This window comes from Aquarana catesbeiana, linkage group LG04 (assembly GCF_042186555.1).
Source record: "Aquarana catesbeiana isolate 2022-GZ linkage group LG04, ASM4218655v1, whole genome shotgun sequence".
Taxonomy (NCBI): Eukaryota; Metazoa; Chordata; class Amphibia; order Anura; family Ranidae; genus Aquarana; species Aquarana catesbeiana.
In genome coordinates, this window is record NC_133327.1 from 2,543,190 (window position 1) to 2,566,597 (window position 23,408).

The 23,408-nt window shown below is 44.4% G+C and overlaps 1 long non-coding RNA gene across 1 annotated transcript; it reads right to left on the reverse strand.

Moving 5' to 3' along the window:
* Nucleotides 1-6,006: 6,006 nt before the first annotated feature.
* On the reverse strand, nucleotides 6,007-21,898 carry LOC141139003 (uncharacterized). The gene is made up of 3 exons (XR_012243698.1): nucleotides 21,746-21,898; nucleotides 7,614-7,763; nucleotides 6,007-6,157 (listed from the first exon to the last, which is right to left on the reverse strand). It is a non-coding gene; the product is annotated as an uncharacterized lncRNA (long non-coding RNA).
* Nucleotides 21,899-23,408: the final 1,510 nt, after the last annotated feature.

The window sequence follows — 23,408 nt, forward strand, 5'->3', positions numbered from 1 at the left end:
CTAAGAAACATTTTGAGATCTAATCGCCATCAGGATGCGGTTCCAACCCCCCCCCATTAACCCCTCCCCCCACATCATTCACCCTGACTTCCACATCATTCACCTTGCATTCTGCACCAGCCACCCTCATTCCCTTCCTTCCTCCCCCTCCACCATCATCCAATCCATCCCTCACTCCACCCGCACTTCTGCTACGCCGAGGAGTAGGGGTTGGCACCACCATACATTCTGGTTCAGCACCCTCCGCTGCCTTCACTACACTAAGAGAAACAATAGGTGCAGACACAGACTTGACAACCACACTTTGTGACACTGACTGGGGAACCACAGACTGGGGGGACACTGACACCGCAGAGGGCCTCACAGACACAGATTCTGACGGGACAGAGACACTAGGATCCCCTGGTACAACCTCCGCCAACCCAGACTCTTCTCTATCCAGACGGAAAAATTCCTCTACTAACTCTGGCTTATTATGCAAAGCCTCAGGGCACCCGCTATAAGAGTGACCAACCTTATCACATAGGTTACATTTAATGATGTTACAGTCCCTGGTCAGATGCCCCAGTTCCTGACACAAAGAGCACTTCTGTTCTGGACATTTAGAGGAGAAATGTCCCTTGACTCCACATTTATGGCACAGCTTAGGTTGACCAGGGTAGAAGACAGTAATCCTATCTCTACCAATAAAGGCAGAGGAGGGCAAATGCTGGACCACATTCCCAGGCACACTCATTGACACTGACCACCCACCTGTCCAGATTCCTCTATCATCCTCAATCTTTTTTAGGGGACACAACATTTCACCAAACCTCCTCAACCAGACCCATAAATCCTGGGGGGGGGGTATAGACTCATTTCTTGTCAGGATAGTCATATCCTTAATCAAGCGCTGACGTGAGACAACTTTGGGGAGAAGCCCCTTCCAGTCCGGCTGGTCCCTATATACATGCTCAAACTGCTCCCAAAACAGGTCCAGCGACTCTGGACGCACAAATGATAAATCATATTCATAAGAACCAGCCAGACTGATAAGCGCATAAATATCCTCTGCCTTAAATCCCATGGCTAGGATCTTATCCACAACCACCCTCCTGATAGGTGGAATATCTTCTCCCTCCCACCTGAGCTGTCCCAGGCATAAAATGTGAGGTGCTGGAGGGGGTGTGACTGCACGCCAACCCCTAAGCTTCACAATGAGCTCTATTGCAGTACATATTAAAGCCACCAACATTGTCAGAGTGACCCGTCTCTATCCATTTCCATGGAAGTGTTTGTGGTACAGGTGACCATTGTTATCCAGAGTTAAAGGCATGGAAAATCCAAAATGTTTGACTTGTCACCCAAACAAAAGGTGGAGGAAATCTTTAACCACCTCAATACTGGGCACTTAAGCCCCCTTTCTTGCCAGACCAATTTTCAGCTTTCAGCGCTCTCACATTTTCAATGACAATTGCGCGGTCATGCAATGCTGTACCCAAATTAAATTTTTATCATTTTGTTCACACAAATAGAGCTTTCTTTTGGTGGTATTTATTCACGACTCCGTTATTTATTTTTTGCGATATAGGCGAAAAATGAGCGGAAATTTTGAAAAAAAACACAATATTTTCTTCTTTCTATTTTAAAAGAAATCCAATAAAATTGAATTTTGTCATAAATTTAAGCCAAAATGTATTCTGCTACATGTTTTTGGTAAAAAAACTCCCGTTAAGTGTATAATAATTGGTTCGTGTGATCATGGACACTTGTGTGCAAATGATCATGTACAGATGTACGCAGGTGACATATGTGTGCAGATAATCATTGGGACATGTGATTTTACTGGGACATATGTGGGGGACATGTGTTTTTACTATGTGGGGACATGTGTTTTGGGGACATTATGTGTTTACTTTGTGTTTGTACATGTGTGGGGACACTAGACTGGTGATCAGTGAGTAAAAAGCTGTAAAAAACAGCTCATACTCACTGATCACCAGCCAGCTGCAGCGATCCGCTCTCCTCTCCTCATTGACAACTTCCGTGTGAGGAGAGGAGAGCCGATTGCTTAGCAACCGGCTCTGTGTTTACATCACATGACGGCTGTGATTCGACATGGCCGTCATGTGATCAGGAGGGCCAATCGCAGAGCCCTCCTGCCGATCGGAGATGCTCCGTGTCCGGTTGACACGAGCGCATCGGGATCGCGCCGCTGCGCGGGCACGCGCGCGCGTGATCCCGCTTCTTCTGAGGGACGTTCCTGAACGTCCACTCAGAAGGAGAGATAGCCCACCCGGCCGTTTATGTGCAGTGGCCGGGTGGGAAGTGGTTAATGGGAACAACTGACCTTGTGACAACTGTCAATGTATGGGAGATATCCTCTTTATGGCTCAATATTTAGGATGTATCTGGTCTATAAACCAGAGGCTCTGGATGTACAGTTGGATAAATGGTTCTATATTTAGGATGTATCTGGTCTATAAACCAGAGGCTCTGGATGTACAGTTGGATAAATGGTTCTATATTTAGGATGTATCTGGTTTACAAACCAGAGGCTCCGGATGGACAGTTGGATAAATGGCTCTATATTTAGGATGTACCTGGTTTATAAACCAGAGGCTCTGGATGGACAGTTGGATAAATGGCTCTATATTTAGGATTTACCTGGTCTATAAACCAGATGTTCTGGGTGGACAGTTGGATAAATGGATCTATATTTAGGATGTATCTGGTCTATAAACCAGAGGCTCTGGATGTACAGTTGGATAAATGGTTCTATATTTAGGATGTATCTGGTTTACAAACCAGAGGCTCCGGATGGACAGTTGGATAAATGGCTCTATATTTAGGATGTACCTGGTTTATAAACCAGAGGCTCTGGATGGACAGTTGGATAAATAGCTCTATATTTAGGATTTACCTGGTCTATAAACCAGATGTTCTGGGTGGACAGTTGGATAAATGGATCTATATTTAGGATGTATCTGGTCTATAACCCAGAGGCTCTGGATGGACAATTGGAGAAATGGCTCTATATTTAGGGTGTACCTGGTCTATAAACCAGAGGCTCTGGAGGGAGAGTTGGATACATAGCTCTCTATATTTAGGATGTATCCGGTCTATAAACCAGAGGCTCTGGACTGACAGTTGGATAAATAGCTCTATATTTAGGATGTTTCTGGTAAGGCTCTGGATGGACAGTTGGATAAATGGCTCTATATTTAGGATGTATCTGTTCTATAAACCAGAGGCTCTGGATGGACAATTGGATAAATGGCTCTATATTTAGGATGTATCTGGTTTATAAATCAGAGGCTCTGGATGGACAGTTGGATACATGGCTCTATATATTTAGGATGTATCCGGTCTATAAACCAGAGGCTCTGGACTGACAGTTGGATAAATGGCTCTATATTTAGGATGTTCCTGGTAAGGCACTGGATGGACAGTTGGATAAATGGCTCTATATTTAGGATGTATCTGGTTTATAAATCAGAGGCTCTGGGTGGACAATTGGATAAATTGCTCTATATTTAGGATGTGTATGGTCTATAAATTCAAAATACTAACCATAACATACAAAGCCATTCACAACTCTGCCCCAAGCTACATCCACCAATCTTGTCTCCAAATATCACCCAAATCGTCCTCTCCGCTCTTTTCAAGACCTCCTACTCTCAAGCTCTCTCGTCTCCTCTCATGCTCGTCTCCAGGATTTCTTCAGAGCCTCTTCCATCCTCTGGAACTCGCTACCTCCACCTGTCCGGCTATCCCCTACTCTTGCTACCTTCAGGTGGTCCCTGAAAACTTCAGGAAAGCCTATCACGTCTCCAACTAATCTTTTACCACTTCCATCAGCTCATTCCCCACAGTTACAACCTTTTGTACCACCCTATTAGATTGTAAGCTCTTCTGAACAGGGCCCTCTTAATCCTCTTGTATTTTATTGTTTTATAACTGTATTGTCTCCCTTTTATATTGTAAAGCGCTGCGTAAACTGTTGGTGCTATATAAACCTGTATAATAATAATAATAATAGTAATAAATCAGAGGCTCTGTATGGACAGTTGGATAAATGGCTCTATATTTAGGATGTATCCGGTCTATAAACCAGAGGCTCTGGATGTACAGTTGGATAAATGCCTCTATATTTAGGATGTATCTGGTTTACAAACCAGAGGCTCTGGATGGACAGTTGGATAAATGGCTCTATATTTAGGATGTATCTGGTCTATAACCAGAGCCACTGGTCACCTGTCAATTTTTCTGCCTCTGTCCCATTTTTGAGATTTCCCCTCACTTTTTTGAGATATCCCTCCAAAGTGAGTATAAATCCCCTCTTAGACAGCTGTCAGTAAAAGAGGTTTTCCCATCAGAGGATTTCCATTTCCTGTTGGCGTGACATCTCAAACTTGTTGTATTTCCTTTCAGCTTCTATGCCAGAGACCAATGGTGGTCAATAGGGACACTGTTCTAATCCCTCAGCCCCCTGTACTTTGCCCTCCTGCCCCTCTGTACTGTTTCCTCCTGACTGCTGTCCTGTACCTTCCTGCCCCCCCCAGTACTGTGCCATCCTTACCACTGTACTGTACCCTTCTGACTACCCCCTATATTGTACCTTCCTGCCTCCCCCATACTGTGCCCTCCTAAACCGCCTGTACTGTGCGCTCCCGACTGCTGTACTGTACCCTTCTGACTTCCCTGTACTGTACCCTCCAGAACCCCTCCCGTACTGTGCACTCCTGCCCTCCTTGCCCTGCTGACCCCCATAATCTGCCCTTCTAACTTTGTCCCCTGTGCTGCTGACTTTTTTTATATTGTTTAGGTATTTTTGTTGATTACTCTTTGATATATGACATGTATTCTTATTGTTTAAAATCAATGTTATTGAAGGTATTAATAAATATATTTTTGAAGTGGTTGTAAACCCTCACATATACCCAGGGGAGTGACAGGCCTCAGGTGATACACAGAGATTAAACAAATCCTCCTATATAAGTTGTAACTGTTGATCGTGGGGTATTCTCTCCTCTGCAGCAGTTCAAATGCAGAATTTTTACAGCTTGTCTGAGAGTTCAGAAAAAAAGAGAATGTAGAGGTGAAATTACACTCTGCAGAGCTCAGTGAGGAGAGCTCTTAGTGCTGATTGGAGGAAAGAGACACACCCCCTGGCACACAGCTCATAGGAACAGATCTGAGGCTGTCAATCTGCTGGAGCTCCCTCCCCGTCACCATTTTTCTCTTGGTGTCAGGAAAAATTGTCAGAAGTGAATCATGCCGATAGGAGAAGAAGCAAGCAGCAGACAGAAATTACACGTAATGCTCTGGATAGAGACAAGTACACAATATAGAGGGATATGCTTTGTTCATATTTTATATCTGAGGTTTACAACCACTCTATCAACTGTTTATACTTTTAATTCTTGAGAGTGGGTGCGTAAATTGGGGCATGCGGGTAGGGGCCCCAGTGCATTACTTTGCCCAGGGGCCCATGATGCTATTGAGATGACCCTGGCTATGGACCCTACTCTGGTTTTGCTGACGTCAGGTTCCTAGACCAGTGGAGCATGGGGGTGCAAACGTTGTGGGGTTTGGGGGCTGTTGACACCATTGTCATCATTATATAATGCCATTTGAACAATTCTACCGTGGCGATTTCACAGCAATATACACTTTCAGCCATGTAACCCAAAGGGTCAACACTAGTTCCAGACTTTATGGCATTGTGGATTGGACTACATAATCAGAACAAGGCGAGTTTCACAAACTTTCACACCTCCCGTGTTCTTGTACAATAAACATCTGCCTTGACACATTCTGTGCTGATTGGATGAAGGTGTCGGTATTACCTGTGTGGCTGGGGTATGTTCCTGACACTCGCTACTGAGGAAGCCACCAGCTACGAAACGTCTCCAGCATTACAGAACAACACCAGTCACATGTGACTAACTACTATTAGTTTTACCATGACCTGGATTCATGAGAACCTTCATAGATATTGAAACCACACAAATCGTCATGGTGTAGATTGGAATGATCATTTATTAGTCATTGACATTAGTCATTAGTTATTTATTAGTCATTGACAGGGTGATGTCCCCACGGGAGAAAAGAACTAATGCCGTTCATCATCTGGAAGACCTTGTGACTTGTCCTGTCCTTTTGTGACTTCACTCTGGAGGAGGAGACAATGAAGGCAGGCATGAGCAACATGATACAAACCCATTACCAGTCAATATGTCATATAGAAGCGTTATTACATGCAAAATGGACACATGGTATTTCAGATTTGGGTAGACACGACTGGGTTGAATGATTCTCTTTACCGCTGTGAGACTTCCCCACTGTAGCTTGTAGACTTGGAAAAGAAGGAAGGAGCGCCCGATGTCCAAATAAATGCGAGCCTTAGGTAGGTTTAAGAGGCGTTTATTGAAAGTAGTGACATGTACATCAAGCCAACGTGTTTCAGAGAAAAGGACATCCCCTTCTTCAGGGCTGTTATTGGTATGCTATGAGGAAGGCTGTATAAGCCATAACACATTGCATTTCTGATGCTGTGTCATTTTACATGTAGCCAAAAAAAGGATTTCTCCCACCTATGCACTCCGTGCATCCTCTCCAACTATCCTTACCCTCTCTCTGATCACTACCTTATCAGTTTCACTCTCTCCCTCTCCTACACCTCCACTCCCTCCAACCGCCTAACAGTTACCCGTAGAAACCTATATAGGTTTCTACGGCTCAGCAGGAGATCGCTCCATCTGAGGAGAGAACAGGGGCAGCGTGGTGGTGGCTCTCTCTCTGGTGGTGTGAGTACAGCATGGTGGTGGCACTCTCTCTGGTGGTGTGAGTACAGCATGGTGGTGGCGCTTTCTCTGGTGGTGTGGGTACAGCGTGGCGGTGACGCTCTCTCTGGTGGTGTGGGTACAGCGTGGTGGTGGCTCTCTCTCTCTGGTGTGGGTACAGCGTGGTGGTGGCGCTCTCTCTCTGGTGGTTTGGGTCCGGCGTGGTGGTGGCGCTCTCTCTCTGGTGATGTGGGTACAGTGTGGCTCTTTCTCTGGCTTCCCCCAGCACAGTCCTCTCTTTTTCCTGTAGTAGTCACTCAGCTTCTTCCTGGGTTCCCGACTCTCACTCTTTCCCCCAGCAGAGCGCATGCTGGGGGCTAAAGTCTGCTGCCTGTGGACAACAGTGGGGCTGACAATCTTCCAGGACTACACGTCCCATGATGCACTGCTTGCCTCTTCTGATTGGCCCTCTACTGTGGCCAATGGGGAGGGAAGCAAATTGGGCACCAAGCTGGGCGGCGAACAAGATGAGAGCCACGCACTCTTCACTGCTGACAGGAGAAGGGGGGGAGCGGGGGAGATACGCTGACATCCTGCAGCTCGCTTCTCCCTTGTCACAGCGCGGCCGCTTGTGTTTACTGGTGGACTGCACCGCCTCCCCATAGCAACACTACTGCACAGAACAAGAAGAGGAGGAGGGAGGGGAGCACTCTGACACATCAGCGCCTCCCCCCTGCGTCGCCTGGGTGCAGGGCACCCCGAGCACCTGCCCAGGATCGGCCCTGGTTCCACCCTCACATTTGGGTAAGATCTGGTCTTAATATCTTATCACAGTCATCCACTTACTGGTGGGTTCCCAGCATTCAAAAGAACAGCCGACGTCACAGCACTTCATTGTCCCGGGACAATTCGAGTCAACGTCACAATTCCTGGGGATGGGTTCCTCACATGGTGCAAAGGTATTAACCATGGGACAGGTTGCCTGTTTCACCTCCACTGGAGGAAAAAAACATATTTATCATTATTATTACTATTATTTTTACAGGTAATTATATTTACCTAGCGCTTTACAGATACATTGTATATTCACATCAGTCCCTGCCCTCCAGGATATAACAAGGCTATAACTGTCTATACTGAGAATGAGTCTTTACAACCACTTTAACCCTACCTAAAACTCGCATTTCTTTGGACATCGGGTGCTCTTTCCTTCTTTTCCAAATCTACATTCGGAAATGACCGTAAGGCCGAATCGGAAAAGATAGCAGCCCAAGCCCCAAGAGAGTTCACCACCACTATCCACCATTGGGCATAACCTACTGGAAAGGGATTTCTTCCTACTCACCCACACAATTTCCCATCCATTACTAGTGACTGATCCAGTCAGTCCAGCGTGATCTCCAGGGCAAACCAGTTACCACTGTAGCTCGTGTCTCTGCTTCTCCTTCTAAGCCCCTCCACCAGTTTGTCTTTGCTCATCCCAAGACCATAGCAAATGTGTTATCTACTCACAGTTTGACTCCTACAAACTTGTCTTTATTCTACATTATGGAGAACCATTAACCACTTCAGCCCCGGAAGGATTTACCCCCTTCCTGACCAGAGCACTTTTTACAATTCGGCACTGCGTCGCTTTAACTGCTAATTGCGCGGTCATGCAATACTCTACCCAAACGAAATTTGCGTCCTTTTCTTCCCACAAATAGAGCTTTCTTTTGATGGTATTTGATCACCTCTGCCGTTTTTATTTTTTGCGCTATAAACGGAAAAAGACTGAAAATTTTGAAAAAAAATGATATTTTCTACTTTTTGTTATAAAAAAAATCCAATAAACTAAATTTTAGTCATACATTTAGGCCAAAATGTATTCGGCCACATGTCTTTGGTAAAAAAAATGTCAATAAGCGTATATTTATTGGTTTGCGCAAAAGTTATAGCGTCTACAAACTAGGGTACATTTTCTGGAATTTACACAGCTTTTAGTTTATGACTGCCTATGTCATTTCTTGAGGTGCTAAAATGGCAGGGCAGTACAAACCCCCCCCAAATGACCCCATTTTGGAAAGTAGACACCCCAAGGAAATTGCTGAGAGGCATGTTGAGCCCATTGAATATTTATTTTTTTTGTCCCAAGTGATTGAATAATGACAAAAAAAAAAAAAAAAAAAAAAAATTTACAAAAAGTTGTCACTAAATGATATATTGCTCACATAGGCCATGGGCATATGTGGAATTGCACCCCAAAATACATTCAGCTGCTTCTCCTGAGTACGGGGATACCACATGTGTGGCACTTTTTGGGAGCCTAGCCACGTACGGGGCCCCGAAAACCCAGCACCACCTTCAGGATTTCTAAGGGCATACATTTTTGATTTCACTCCTCACTACCTATCACAGTTTTGAAGGCCATAAAATGCCAAGATGGCACAACCCCCCCCCAAATGACCCCATTTTGGAAAGTAGACACCCCAAGCTATTTGCTGAGAGGCATGGTGAGTATTTTGCAGCTCTCATTTGTTTTTGAAAATGAAGAAAGACCAGAAAAAAAATTTTTTTTTTTTCTTTTTTCAATTTTCAAAACCTTGTGACAAAAAGTGAGGTCTGCAAAATACTCACTATACCTCTCAGCAAATAGCTTGGGGTGTCTACTTTCCAAAATGGGGTCATTTGGGGGGGTTTTGTGCCACCCGGGCTTTCCATGGCCTCCGAAACTGTGATAGGCAGTGAAGAGTGAAATCAAAAATTTACGGCCTTAGAAAGCCTGAAGGCGGTTCTTGGTTTTCGGGGTCCCGTACGCGGCTAGGCTCCCAAAAAGTCCCACACATGTGGTATCCCCGTACTCAGGAGAAGCAACAGAATTTATTTTGGGGTGTAATTTCACAAATCCCCATGGCGTGTTTGAGCAATATAACATTTAGTGACAACTTTGTGCAAAAAAAAAAAAAAAAAAAAAAATTTGTCTCTTTCCCGCAACTTGTGTCACAATATAAAATATTCCATGGACTCAACATGCCTCTCAGCAAATAGCTTGGGGTGTCTACTTTCCAAAATGGGGTCATTTGGGGGGGTTTGAACTGTCCTGGCATTTTATGCACAACATTTAGAAGCTTACGTCACACATCACCCACTCTTCTAACCACTTGAAGACAAAGCCCTTTCTGACACTTTTTGATTACATGAAAAAATTATTTTTTTTTGCAAGAAAATTACTTTGAACCCCCAAACATTATATATTATTTTAAAGCAAATGCCCTACAGATTAAAATGGTGGGTGTTTCATTTTTTTTTTTCACACAGTAATTGCGCAGCGATTTTTCAAACGCATTTTTTGTGGAAAAAACACACTTTTTTAAATTTTAATGCACTAAAACACACTATATTGCCCAAATGTTTGATGAAATAAAAAAGATGATCTTAGGCCGAGTACATGGATACCAAACATGACATGCTTTACAATTGCGCACAAACGTGCAGTGGCAACAAAATTAATACATTTTTAAAAGCCTTTAAAAGCCTTTACAGGTTACCACTTTAGATTTACAGAGGAGGTCTACTGCTAAAATTACTGCCCTCGATCTGACCTTCGCGGTGATACCTCACATGCATGGTGCAATTGCTGTTTACATTTGACGCCAGACCGACGCTTGCGTTCGCCTTAGCGTGAGAGCAGGGGGGACAGGGGTGCTTTTTTTTTTTTTTTTTTTTTTTTTTTCTTTATTATTTTTTTGCTTTTTTATCTTATTTTTAAACTGTTCCTTTCATATTTTTTTTTAAATCATTTTTATTGTTATCTCAGGGAATGTAAATATCCCCTATGATAGCAATAGGTAGTGACAGGTACTCTTTTTTGAAAAAATTGGGGTCTATTAGACCCTAGATTTCTCCTCTGCCCTCAAAGCATCTGACCACACCAAGATCGGTGTGATAAAATGCTTTCCCAATTTCCCAATGGCGCTGTTTACATCCGGCGAAATCTAAGTCCTAAAATGCTCGTAGCTTCCGGTTTCTTAGGCCATAGAGATGTTTGGAGCCACTCTGGTCTCTGATCAGCTCTATGGTCAGCTGGCTGAATCACCGGCTGCATTCTCAGGTTCCCTGTTGAGACAGGAGAGCCAGAGAAAAACACGGAAGACGGTGGGGGGGGGGCATTCCCTCCCACTGCTTGTAAAAGCAGTCTAGAGGCTAATTAGCCACTAGGATTGCTTTTACATGAAAGCCGACCGCTGGCTGAAAAGAATGATACCAAGATGATACCTAAACCTGCAGGCATCATTCTGGTATAACCACTCAAAGTCGTGAATGGCGTACCTGAAGACAAAAAAATGGTTAACAATAAAGCACAGTAAACGGTAAAGTATAAAAAATTGCATACCTGAAAAGCAAACATGATAAAACATAATAACAATAAAACATTGCAGAATAGAATACAGTAAAAAAGAGCAGAACACCAGAGAGAGAATAGAGAGAGAGAGAACAATAAAACGACAACTACTTTTTTTTATTTTTGTTTGTGTTTTTTTTTTTTTTTTACACTTTTTTTTTGTAACTGTAACTTTTATAACTGTAACCGGTTCCAGGTTCGGGTCTCTCAAAATGCGATGGCATCTTGGGAGACCCTGTGTTAGTGTGCCTAGTCTGTGCAGTGCTGTACCCTACGCTAATACTCAACTAGTGAATGGTAGCGTTCAAAACATTCACCAATGCAAAGACCAGGATTATCAGGACAGGAGGGACAATAATAGCGGGTGTCACGTCTATATACGCGCTTGCTGCAGACACATCTTTTTTGGGGGGGTTCGTTGGGTAGGGGTACTCGGGAGGACATATAAATGCCTCTCATGCAGCCGACTGCATTTGGTTGGGGATGTGAATGGGGGAAATACGGGCGCTGCAGAAGTGGTGGGTTCCCAATTAGGATTGGCGAATGCAGCAGGAAGGGCACTATGGACACGACGGGCCTGTGTTTGTCTTTTTGGTGGCAGCGGGACACTACTTGTGCTTGCCACCTCACCAGCTTGAACTGCACTTATGGGACTCGCCACGTCACCAAGTGTTACTGCAGTGCTGGTATGACTACGACTGGGGTGTACTAGGCCGCTGGCGCTTGCCAGTTCACCAAAACGCTACAAAAAAAAGTGACAGTGATCGATCGATACTGCACTTGGGTGGGCTGGGCTGGGCCGGGCGGAGGGGCAAAACGCAGGTGCTAGCAGGTATCTGGGCTGATCCCACTAACACTGCGTTTTTGGGAACCCTAAACTGCTGGGGACGCTAGTATAGATCTGATCGGATCAGATATTGATCCGTTCAGATACTATACCACTAAGGGAGGTGTACGGTGCGTGCGTGGGTGTTAGTGGTACTGGCGCTAATCTGACGCTGCTTGGGGCTGGTGCTTGCCAGTTCACCAAAATGCTACCAAAAAAACTGTTAGCGATCGCAGGGATCAGGCCTGACTCTGCGAACGCTGCAGTTATGCGTTTAGTGTTTTGTAAGTGACAGTGATCGATCGATACTGCACTTGGGTGGGCTGGGCGGAGGGGCAAAACGCAGGTGCTAGCAGGTATCTGGGCTGATCCCGCTAACACTGCGTTTTTGGGAACCCTAAACTGCTGGGGACGCTAGTATAGATCTGATCGGATCAGATATTGATGTGTTCAGATACTATACCACTAAGGGAGGTGTACGGTGCGTGTACGGTGCGTGCGTGGGTGTTCGCGGTACTGGCGCTAATCTGACGCTGAACGGGGGCGACGCATATCACCGCCGGGCGATCAGGGGGCTAAACCTTTATTCGGTAATAAACGGCGGGTGCCCTGACACTAAAAAAAATAAACGAACTAACCAGCGTCACCCGTAACAGTTATACGGTGATCAGTGGTGAAAGGGTTAACTAGGGGGCAATCAAGGGGTTAAAACATTTATTAGGTAGTATATGGGGGTCCCTGTCGCTATAAAACGCTGACGGCGAACCTAAATATTTAGGTCCCTAACTAGCGTCACCAGCGACACTAATACAGCGATCAGAAAAATGATCGCTTAGCGACACTGGTGACAGGGGGTGATCAAGGGGTTAAAACTTTATTAGGGGGGGTTAGGGGGGTACCCTAGACCTACAGGGGGCTAATACTAACTGTCCTACCACTGCTAACTGTCACAAACTGACACTATGCAGTAATCAGGAAAAAAACAAAACAAAACAAAAAAACCTGCTTGGTGTCAGTTTGTGACAGGGGGGGGGGGTGATTGGGGGGGATCGGGGGGCGATCGGGGGGGGATCGGGGGTGTTTAGTGTGCCTGGCATGTTCTACTGTGTTGTGTGTGTGTTGGTGCACTTACATGTCTTCTCTCCTCGGTGCTGGAACGGAAACTGGCCAGCCGAGGAGAGATGACATCACATCCTCTGCCTCTGTGTACTATACAGAGGCAGGGGATGTTTCTCATTGGCTGGGAGCGATCGCGAGGGGGGGGCCACGATCGGATGGTCTCCCCCTCGTCTCTCAACTCTCCCAGCCAAACGCCGACCGCCGATGGCACCGGGGGGGGTCCGATCGGACCCCCCGCCCGCGGGAAGGCAATCACGTACCAGGTACGTGATTTTGCCTGCCCGTGCCGCTCTGCTCACGTATATATGCGTGAGGCGGTCGGCAAGTGGTTAAGGCAGGGTGACACCTTTATTTGGCTTTCTATTGCCCATGGGAGTTAGGTGAAAATGGGACATGTAAAGGGAGCCTAAAGCGGAACTTCACCCAAAAGGAGAAGTTCCGCTCTTCCTCCTCTTCCCCCTCCTCCTTTACATTTGGCACTTTTTTTTTTGGGGGGGGGGGGGGGTTGCGGGTACCTGATTTTGACAGGTATCCATTCCTTCTTCGCGGCGACGATCTGAGAGGAAGTTCGGCCCCCCTTCTTCTCCTGCAGCCTTCAGGGACACATCACAGGTCCCAGAAGACTGTGGGTCCAATCACAAAGGGGAACGTGGCTCTCGAATGTGCAGTTGGCATATATACTGGCAACCGGAGAGGCAGCACTTCTATTCGCCATTACAATCCTGGCCAGTGTTGCATTGATGACGCTCCTTGGGTATCACCTGTATAGGGATGAGCCGAACACCCCCCGGTTCGGTTTGCACCAGAACGTGCGAACAAGCAAAAATTTTGAGTGAACATTCAAACCCTATTACCGTCTGTGGGACACGAACATGAAAAACCAAAAGTGCTCATTTTAAAGGCTTATATGCAAGTTATTACCATAAAAAGTGTATGGTCACCCGGGTACTGCCCCAGGGGACATGTATCAATGCAAAAGAGTTTTTAAAATTACCGTTTTTTTTTCAGGAGCAGTGATTTTAATGATGCTTAAAGTGAAACAATAAAAATGAAATATTCCTTTAAATATCGTGCCGGGGGGTCCCCTTAGTCTGCCTGTAAAGTGGCGCATCTGTGTGATGTGTTGAACAGTGGAAAAAATGTAATTTAAACTTGCTCACGGCTGTAATGTATTGCCGTCTCCTGGCAATATAGATGAAAAATCTATGAAAAAAAATTGCATGGGTCCCCCCCCAAGTCCATACCAGGAAGGGCCTGATATGGATTTTAAGGGGAAATCCATGCCAAAATTAAGAAAAAAAACAGTGTGGCCCCCCCCCCCCAAAATCAATACCAGGCCCTTATCCGAGAAAGCAGCCTGGCAGGCCAGGAACGGAGGGGGGATGAGTGAGCGCCCCCCCTCCTGAACCATTCCAGGCTGCTTGGATCCCCCAAAGCACCTTGTCCCTATGTTGATGAGGACAAGGGCCTCATCCCCACAACCCTGGCCCGGTGGTTGTGGGGGCCTGTGGGTGGGGGGGCTTATCGGAATCTGGAGGCCCCTTTAACAAGGGGGGCCCCAGATCCTGGCCCCCCTATGTGAATGGGTAGGGGTACATTGTACCCCTACCCATTCACCAAAAAAAGTTTCAAAAAGTAAAAACCACAATAGACAGTTTTTGACAATTCCTTTATTAAAGAAATAAAAAATAAAATAAAAAGTGTCCCGTGATGTACATCTATCATCAATCACGCCGCCCCAACGAAGCTAAAAAATAGAAAAAAAAGAAAAATACTCCGCCTCCATGGGAGGCCTCCCGGTGATGCTGTCTTTTGGCTGTGACAGCTGTTATATAGGCAAGGACGGGGCCACCCGCTGACATAACTAGATGACCCTGTCCCTCTGATGTCATATGATGTCAGAAGGGGGCAGGGTCACTTGGTTACTTCACGTATGTAACAGCTGTCACAGCCATGAGACAACAGTGGGTGGGAGGCCTCTCATCGAGGCTGAGGTTTTTTTTAAATTTTTTTTTTCGGGTCCGTCGGGAGGTGTGATTAAAGATTGATGGACTTCGCGGGACGCTTTTTTTTTTTTAATAAAGGAATTGTCAAAAACTGTCTATTGTGGTTTTTACTTTTTGACACTTTTTTGGTGAATAGGTATACAATGTACCCGATAACAATTCACATGGGGAGGTGGGATCTGGGGGCTTCCAGATTCTTATAAGCCCCCCACCCGCAGACCCCCACAACCACCAAGCCAGGATTGTGGGGACGAGGCGTGCTTTGGGGGGGACCCCAAAGCACCCTCATGTTAAGGGCAAGCGGCTTGGTGTGGTTCAGGAGCTCATCCCCCCCCCTTTCCTGCCGGCCTGCTTGCCCGGATAGGGGGTCTGGTATGAATTTTGGGGGGGCCCCACGCCAATTTTTATTTTAATTTTGGTGTGGAGTTCCCCTTAAAATCCATGCCAGACCCAAGGGCCTGGTACGGATTTTGGGGGGGACCCCACGCTGTTTTTTTTAAAGCATTTTGGCATGGAGTTTCCCTTAAAATCTATACCAGACCCAAAGGGTTTTGGGGGGACCCCATGCCATTTTGTTTATTAATTCTGTCATAGGGTTCTTGTTAACCACTTCAATATACTGTAAACTAACTGCACTGTATATATATATATATATATATATATATATATATATATATATATATATATATATATATATATATATATTCTACATTGACTGCACTGTATATATATTTTTATATTATATATATTTACTATATACGACCGCCGTGTAAGCACCCTTATATAGTGTGGGGCATGGACTTAGCACCCTGCCTTTGGCCAATCATGGCTCTCACAGCAGAGCGCGTTGTGATTGACCAAAGCATGCAGGTCAGGCGCATGCTTTGGCCAATCAGCAGCCGTCAATGCTCTATGGGGTGCTCCGCGATGCTCAAATTTGCAGCGAACGCCCCATATGTTAATTTGTTCTGTGAACAAACGAACACCCGATGTTCGAGTCGAACGCTATGACCCTCCATTCTCCTCTATGGACTGGCGGGTGTAAGTGAACATGTGTCTGTTTACACCCATCTACATCTAATCTGCTCAAAATGAATGGATGGGGTTGTGTTACCCTCCATCTGGGTGGATCAGATGGCAGTCGGGGTTCGTTTATATCCGACTGCCCATAGAGGAGGATCAGCAGACAGATTCCCCGCTGAGCAAGTGGACTCCTGATGGAATACAGCCCATGTGAAAGGGGCCTTAACCTCAAAAGGGTGGCCTGATGTCCCAAAAATGTATGCTGCCATCCCATCTGATCAAGGTTTATAAACAATGTTACTTTATATCTCTCTATCTCCCGTCTGATCAATGTTTATAAACACTGTTACTCTATATCTCTCTATCTACCGTCTGATCAATATTTATAAAAATTTTTTTTACTTTGTATCTCTCTGTCGCCTGTCTGATCAATGTTTATAAAGAATGTTACTTTTTGTATCTCTCTCTATCTCCCATCTGATCAATGTTTATATAAAAAAATGTTACTTTGCATCTCTCTATCTCCCGTCTGATCAATGTTTATAAACAATGTTACTTTGTATCTATCTCCTGTCTGATCAATGTTTATAAAATGTTTTTACTTTGTATCTCTTTATCTCCTGTCTGATCAATGTTAATAAACAATATTACTTTTTATCTCCCTATCTCCTGTCTAAAAAATATTCATAAATATGTTGGTTTCTATCTCTCTATCTTACATCTGAACAATGTTTATAAACACTGTGTCAGATGTCCTTTTTTTTGACAGCAGCAGCTTCTAAAGCTGCTGTATTTACACAGGAACTCCCAGCTGTCATTTTGACAGCCATTTGTGGCAAATGAGATGGGGGAACAGCAGCGAGGAAGAAGGACAGGATGTAAAATATATATATTTTAAACAGACGCCATAGAGAACAAAATGGTGAAGGTTGCAACTTTTTATGTCACACAGTATTTGCACAGCGATTTTTTTTTTTTAATTGCAGTTTTTTTTTTAAATACACTTTAATGAATATGTAAGGAAAAAAACCACAATATAGTACCCAATTTTTGGTAAAATATAAAAGATGATGTTACATCAAGTAAATAAAAACCGAACATGTCACACTTTAAAATTGCGCACGCTCGTGGAATGGCGCTTAACTTTGGTACTTAAAAATATCAATAGAAAATGATCTCTGCTTTACAGAAAATAAATAAAATAGCAGTATGGCATCACAATGCCACTTCCAGCCTCCCAGTATCATACAGATGGCTGGGGACCATACAGTCCACAGCCAGCTCTGTGGTAACTCGGCAGCACTGCCGGATCGGATCCTGGGCTTCTCGATCACACGGGAGAGCCTGCAGATGCAGGGGGGCATTCCCCCCCGCTGCCAGTAAAAGAATTCCACCGACTAATCAGCCTTTAGGAAGGCTTTTTCATTGTAGGGAATCGTCGTCTGAAAAGAAAGATACCGGGATGATACCTGTAGCTGCAGGCATCATCCCAAATTCTTCACTTCAAGTCCAGGAATGTTTTTAGTTTTGAATGGAGTGGGAAAGTTTAAAAGTTCCATCTCAGGTTTCTTTTGTTGCCTGTGTCCCATTGGGGAGATCTCCCCTTACTTCCTGTTGCAGAGTAAGAGAAGATCCCTGTAAAGGGAGGGAAATTCCCATCTTAGACAGTTGCCACCAAAACAGGTGCCCCCACCAGTAGATTTTCCCAAGACAATGGTCACCAGGTCAAACAGTGAGGGTGATTCTCCTCAGCCGGGGCAATAAACCTTTCAGGGGTACAATCCCCTCACTGATTCATTCAAAATAAAACATGTTGGCTAGAGATATCATTTACATTTAAAAAAACACAATATGGGGTCACTCATGGATTCACGCAGCATTATGGGTCTTCCAAAGAAAGCACAGTAGGCCATGTGTGCTTTAAGATTGTCTCTCTCTTATTGAATCTCCATTCAGCCTCTGAACAGAGTAGGTTGAGTGGAAGCCTTTCTTCTGATTAATTCTGTTGTACATGTTAATCTGATATTTCTGTTCCAGCATGACTGTGTCCCTGTGCACAAAGCCCCATTAAGACATGGTTTAACCAGTCTGGTGCAGATGAAATCGAATGTCCTGCACAGATCCCTGACCTAAACCCTACTGAACACCTTTGGACTTCAACCCTGCTGAACACTTTTTGGTCCTTAACCGTACTGAACATCTTAGGGCTTGATCTCTACTGAACACGTTTGAACCTCAACCCTACTGAACACGTTTGGACCTTAACCTTACTGAACTCCTTTGGACCTCTACCCTACTGAACTCGTTTGGACTGCAACCCTACTGAACTCCGTTGGACCGCAACCCTATCGAAGTCCGACTCCTTTGTACCTCAACCCTACTGAACACATTTATACTTCAACCTTAAGATACATCTTTGGAGGTCAACTCCAATGAAAGCTTTTGGACCTCAACCCTACTGAACACCTTCGGACCTCAACCTTTCTGAACACCTTTGGACCTTAACACTACTTTAACACTTTTGTACCTCAACCCTAATGAAGTCCTTTGTACCTCAACCCTACTAAACACCTTTGGACTTTAACCCTGTGGTACATGTTTGGACCTCAACCATAACGAATGCCTTTGGATCTCAAAATTACTAAACACCTTTGTATCCGAACCCTACTGAACAGTGAACACCTTTGGACCGCAACCCTACTGAACACCTTTGGACTTCAACTCTACTGAACACCTTTGGACTTCAACTCTACTGAACACGTTTGGACCCCAACTTTGCTGAACACCTTTGGACCTCAACCCTACTGAACTTCTTTGGACCTCAACCCTACCTTAACACTTTTGGACCTCAAACCTACTGAACACTTTTGGACTTTAACCCTGTGATACAACCCTAACAAAATGGATCTCAACCTTCTAAACACATGACCTCACAAATTCCCACAGATCCTAAAATCCAAAATCTTGTGGATAGCCTTTCAAGAACAGTGGAGGCTGGTATAGTAGTGAAAGGGGGTCAACTCTATATTGATAGCCATGGTTCTGGAATGAAATGTTTATATATGCGTGATGGTCAGGGGTCCACAAACTATGGGCTATATAGTGTACAGTTCCTGCATGTTATAAGTGGTGAAATAGGTTGTGGCAATGGAAGGGGGAGCTAAATGGGGGAGGGGAAGTGTATCAAGAGCTGGGCCTCGTGCTTGTTATGCCAAGTAGTGTTTCCATGCTACTATATGCAGTATCCTCTTCATATTTTGGACTATTAGTTACATATTCATGTTTTTTTGTTTTTTTTAAATTAATATTTATTCACTCTTAGGGGTTTATGTATCAGTATAAAAAGAAAAAAATGCGCTAGATCCAAGTGGCAATATTGATTTAAAAAATTTAAAAATTAATACATTTATATAAAAATCAAAGTCCAAAGAGCAGCAGCTTATTTGCAGGATAACACAAAATTGGAATAAAGAGGAGAAGCTGCGCTATATAAGGTACAAGCCAGCAATGGCTTATAAGTATCAAGATAATATATGCATTACACAGAGTCCAGAACAAAACACCCAGGTGAGCTTGATCCACAACCTAAGTGCCACCACCTAATAGAAAACTCGCTTACCAGATGGCAAGCAAAAGCATGCAGATGGCTTTAGCCCAGCCGAGGCCTTTGCTTGAATATAGGAACATCCGGACTGGTATACCCAAATAGCTCGTCTGTGTCCCGCAATCCCCTGTTGCCGTGGGTATCCGGTAGGTCTCGGTAACTCTTTTGCTTGCCATCTGGTAAGCAAGTTTTCTATTAGGTGGTGGCACTTAGGTTGTGGATCAAGCTCACCTTGGCACCCTTTTGATCTAATACAGCCATGAGTCTTTTTGGGAAAGATGCAACAAGTTTTTCACACCTGGATTTGGGGATTCTCTGCCATTCCTCCTTGCAGATCCTCTCCAGTTCTGTCAGGTTGGATGGTAAACGTTGGTGGACAGCCATTTTTAGGTCTCTCCAGAGATGCTCAATTGGGTTTAAGTCAGGGCTCTGGCTGGGCCATTCAAGAACAGTCATGAAGTTGTTGTGAAGCCACTCCTTTGTTATTTTAGCTGTGTGCTTAGGGTCATTGTCTTGTTGGAAGGTAAACCTTCGGCCCAGTCTGAGGTCCTGAGAACTCTGGAGAAGGTTTTCATCCAGGATATCCCTGTACTTGGCCACATTCATCTTTCCCTCGATTGCAACCAGTTGTCCTGTCCCTGCAGCTGAAAAACACCCCCACGACGTGATGCTGCCACCACCATGCTTCACTGTTGGGACTGTATTGGACAGGTGATGAGCAATGCCTGGTTTTCTCCACACATACCGCTTAGAATTAGAATTATTAACTATCTTGGTCTCATCAGACCAAAGAATCTTATTTCTCACCATCTTGGAGTCCTACAGGTGTTTTTTTTTTAGCAAACTCCATGCTGGCTTTCATGTGTCTTGCACTGAGGAGAGGCTTCTGTCGGGCCACACTGCCATAAAGCCCCGACTGGTGGAGGGCTGCAGTGATGGTTGACTTTCTACAACTTTCTCCCATCTCCTGACTGCATCTCTGGAGCTCAGTCACAGTGATCTTTGGGTTCTTCTTTACCTCTCTCACCAAGGCTCTTCTCCCCCGATAGCTCAGTTTGGCTGGACGGCCAGCTCTAGGAAGGGTTCTGGTCATCCCAAACGTCTTCCATTTAAGGATTATGGAGGCCACTGTGCTCTTAGGAACCTTAAGTGCAGCAGAAATTTTTTTGTAACCTTGGCCAGATCTGTGCCTTGCCACAATTCTGTCTCTGAGCTCTTCAGGTAGTTCCTTTGACCTCATGATTCTCATTTGCTCTGACATGCACTGTGAGCTGTAAGGTCTTGTATAGACAGGTGTGTGGCTTTCCTAATCAAGTCCAATCAGTATAATCAAACACAGCTGGACTCAAATGAAGGTGTAGAACCATCTCAAGGATGATCAGAAGAAATGGACAGCACCTGAGTTAAATATATGAGTGTCACAGCAAAGGTCCGAATACTTAGGACCATGTGATATTTCAGTTTTTCTTTTTTAATAAATCTGCTAAAATGTCAACAATTCTGTGTTTTTCTGTCAATATGGGGTGCTGTGTGTACATTAATGAGGGAAAAAAATGAACAAATGGCTGCAATATAACAAAGAGTGAAAAATTTAAGGGGGTCTGAATACTTTCCGTCCCCACTGTAAATGTATAATAATAGTGTGTGACTGTGGGTGGACATTTGAGTGTAAGCTCCTCTGGTGCAGAGACTGATGTGACTGTCTCAGTGTTCTCTGTACAGCACTGCGGTATATGTCAGAGCTATATAAATGTATAATAATAGTGTGTGACTGTGGGTGGACATTTAGAGCGTAAGCTCCTCAGGTGCAGAGACTGATGTGACTGGCTAAGTGTTCTCTGTACAGCACTGTGGTATATGTCAGAGCTATATAAATGAGTAAAAATAGACTGTGAGAGTGTGAAGGACATTAGAGTGTAAGCTTCTCTGGTTCAGAGACTGTCCATGTTCTGTCTGTACACAGCACTATGGAATATATCAGAGCTATAGTTGTAGTAGCCTCAGCACAGAATCACATACCTGCAGTCACCACTTGGAGCAGTAGCACCCCCAGGAGGATAGATAGTGTCAGTCCCACCAATCTCATGTCTGCAGTCTGGATGAAATAAATCCTTAATCTGTGGATGGTTTTTATACCTGTATTCTAGAAGGAAGAGATGTCAGAGGCGTGCCAGAAACCTGTCATTATCTGTTATTGTTTCCCCAATTTCACAATAATCAAGATTTGCATATTGTGCAGCACGTTTAAGCAAGCCCTATGTGGAATTTTTTAAATTATATTTAAACTTTTTACAAGGGAGGAACAGCATTGTTTTATTGTCAACTGAAGCACTTTAAGGTGGCAATTAAATTAATTGTTGCTTCATGATACAGTGCCTTGAAGAAGTATTCATACCCCTTGAAATTTTCCACATTTTGTCTTGTTATAAACAAAAACGATGTGATAAACCAACACAAGGTGGCACATAATTGTGAAGTGGAAGGGTAATGATAAATGGTTTTCAATATTTTTTTAGAAATAAGTATCTGAAAAGTGTGACTTGTGTTTGTATTCAGCCCCTTTTACTCTGATACCCCTAACTAAAATCTAGTGGAACCAATTGCTTTCAAATGTCACCTAATTGGTAAATAGAGTCCACTAGTGTTTAATTTAATCTCAGTATAAATACAGATGTTCCGTGAAGCAGTGAACAAACAGCATCATGAAGGCCAAGGAACACACCAGATAGGCCAGGGATAAAGCTGTGGAGACGTTTAAAGCAGGGTTAGGTTATAACAATATATCCCAAGCTTTGAACATCTCAAGGAGCACTGTTCAATCCATCATTCGAAAATATAAAGAATATGGCACAAATGCAAACCTACCAAGACATGGCCGTCCACCCAAACTGACAGGTCGGGCAACTGCAAGGGGAGCATTATTCAGAGAAGCAGCGAAGAGTTCCATGGTAACTTTGGAGGAGCTGCAGAGATCCACAGCTCAGGTGGGAGAATCTGTCCACAGGACAACTATTAGTCGTGCACTCCACAAATCTGGCCTTTATGGAAGAGTGGCAAGAAGAAAGCCATTGTTGAAAGAAAGCCATAAGAAGTCGTGTTTGCAGTTTGTGAGAAGCCATGTGGGGGACACAGCAAACGTGGAAGAAGGTGCTCTGGTCAGATGAGACCAAAATTGAACTTTTTGGCCAAAAAGCAAAACATGATGTGTGGCGGTAAACTAACACTGCACATCATCCTGAACACACCATCCCCACCGTGAAACATGGTGGTGGCAGCATCATGTTGTGGGGATGCTTTTCTTCAGCAGGGACAGGGAAGCTGGTCAGAGTTGGTGGGAATATGGATGGAGCCAAATACAGGGCAATCTTAGAAGAAAACCTGTCAGAGTCTGCAAAAGACTTGAGACTGGGGTGGAGGTTCACCTTCCAGCAAGACAATGACCCTAAACATACAGCCCAAGCTACAATGGAATGGTTTAGATCAAAGCATATTCATGTGCTAGAATGGCCCATTCAAAGTCCAGAACCAAATCTAATTGAGAATCTGTCAGGAATTTGAAAATTGCTGTTCACAGACGCTCTCCATCCAATCTGACAGAGCTGTAGCTATTTTACAATGAAGAATGGGCAAAATGTCACTCTCTAGCTGTGCAAAGCTGGTAGAGACATCCCCAAAAAGACTT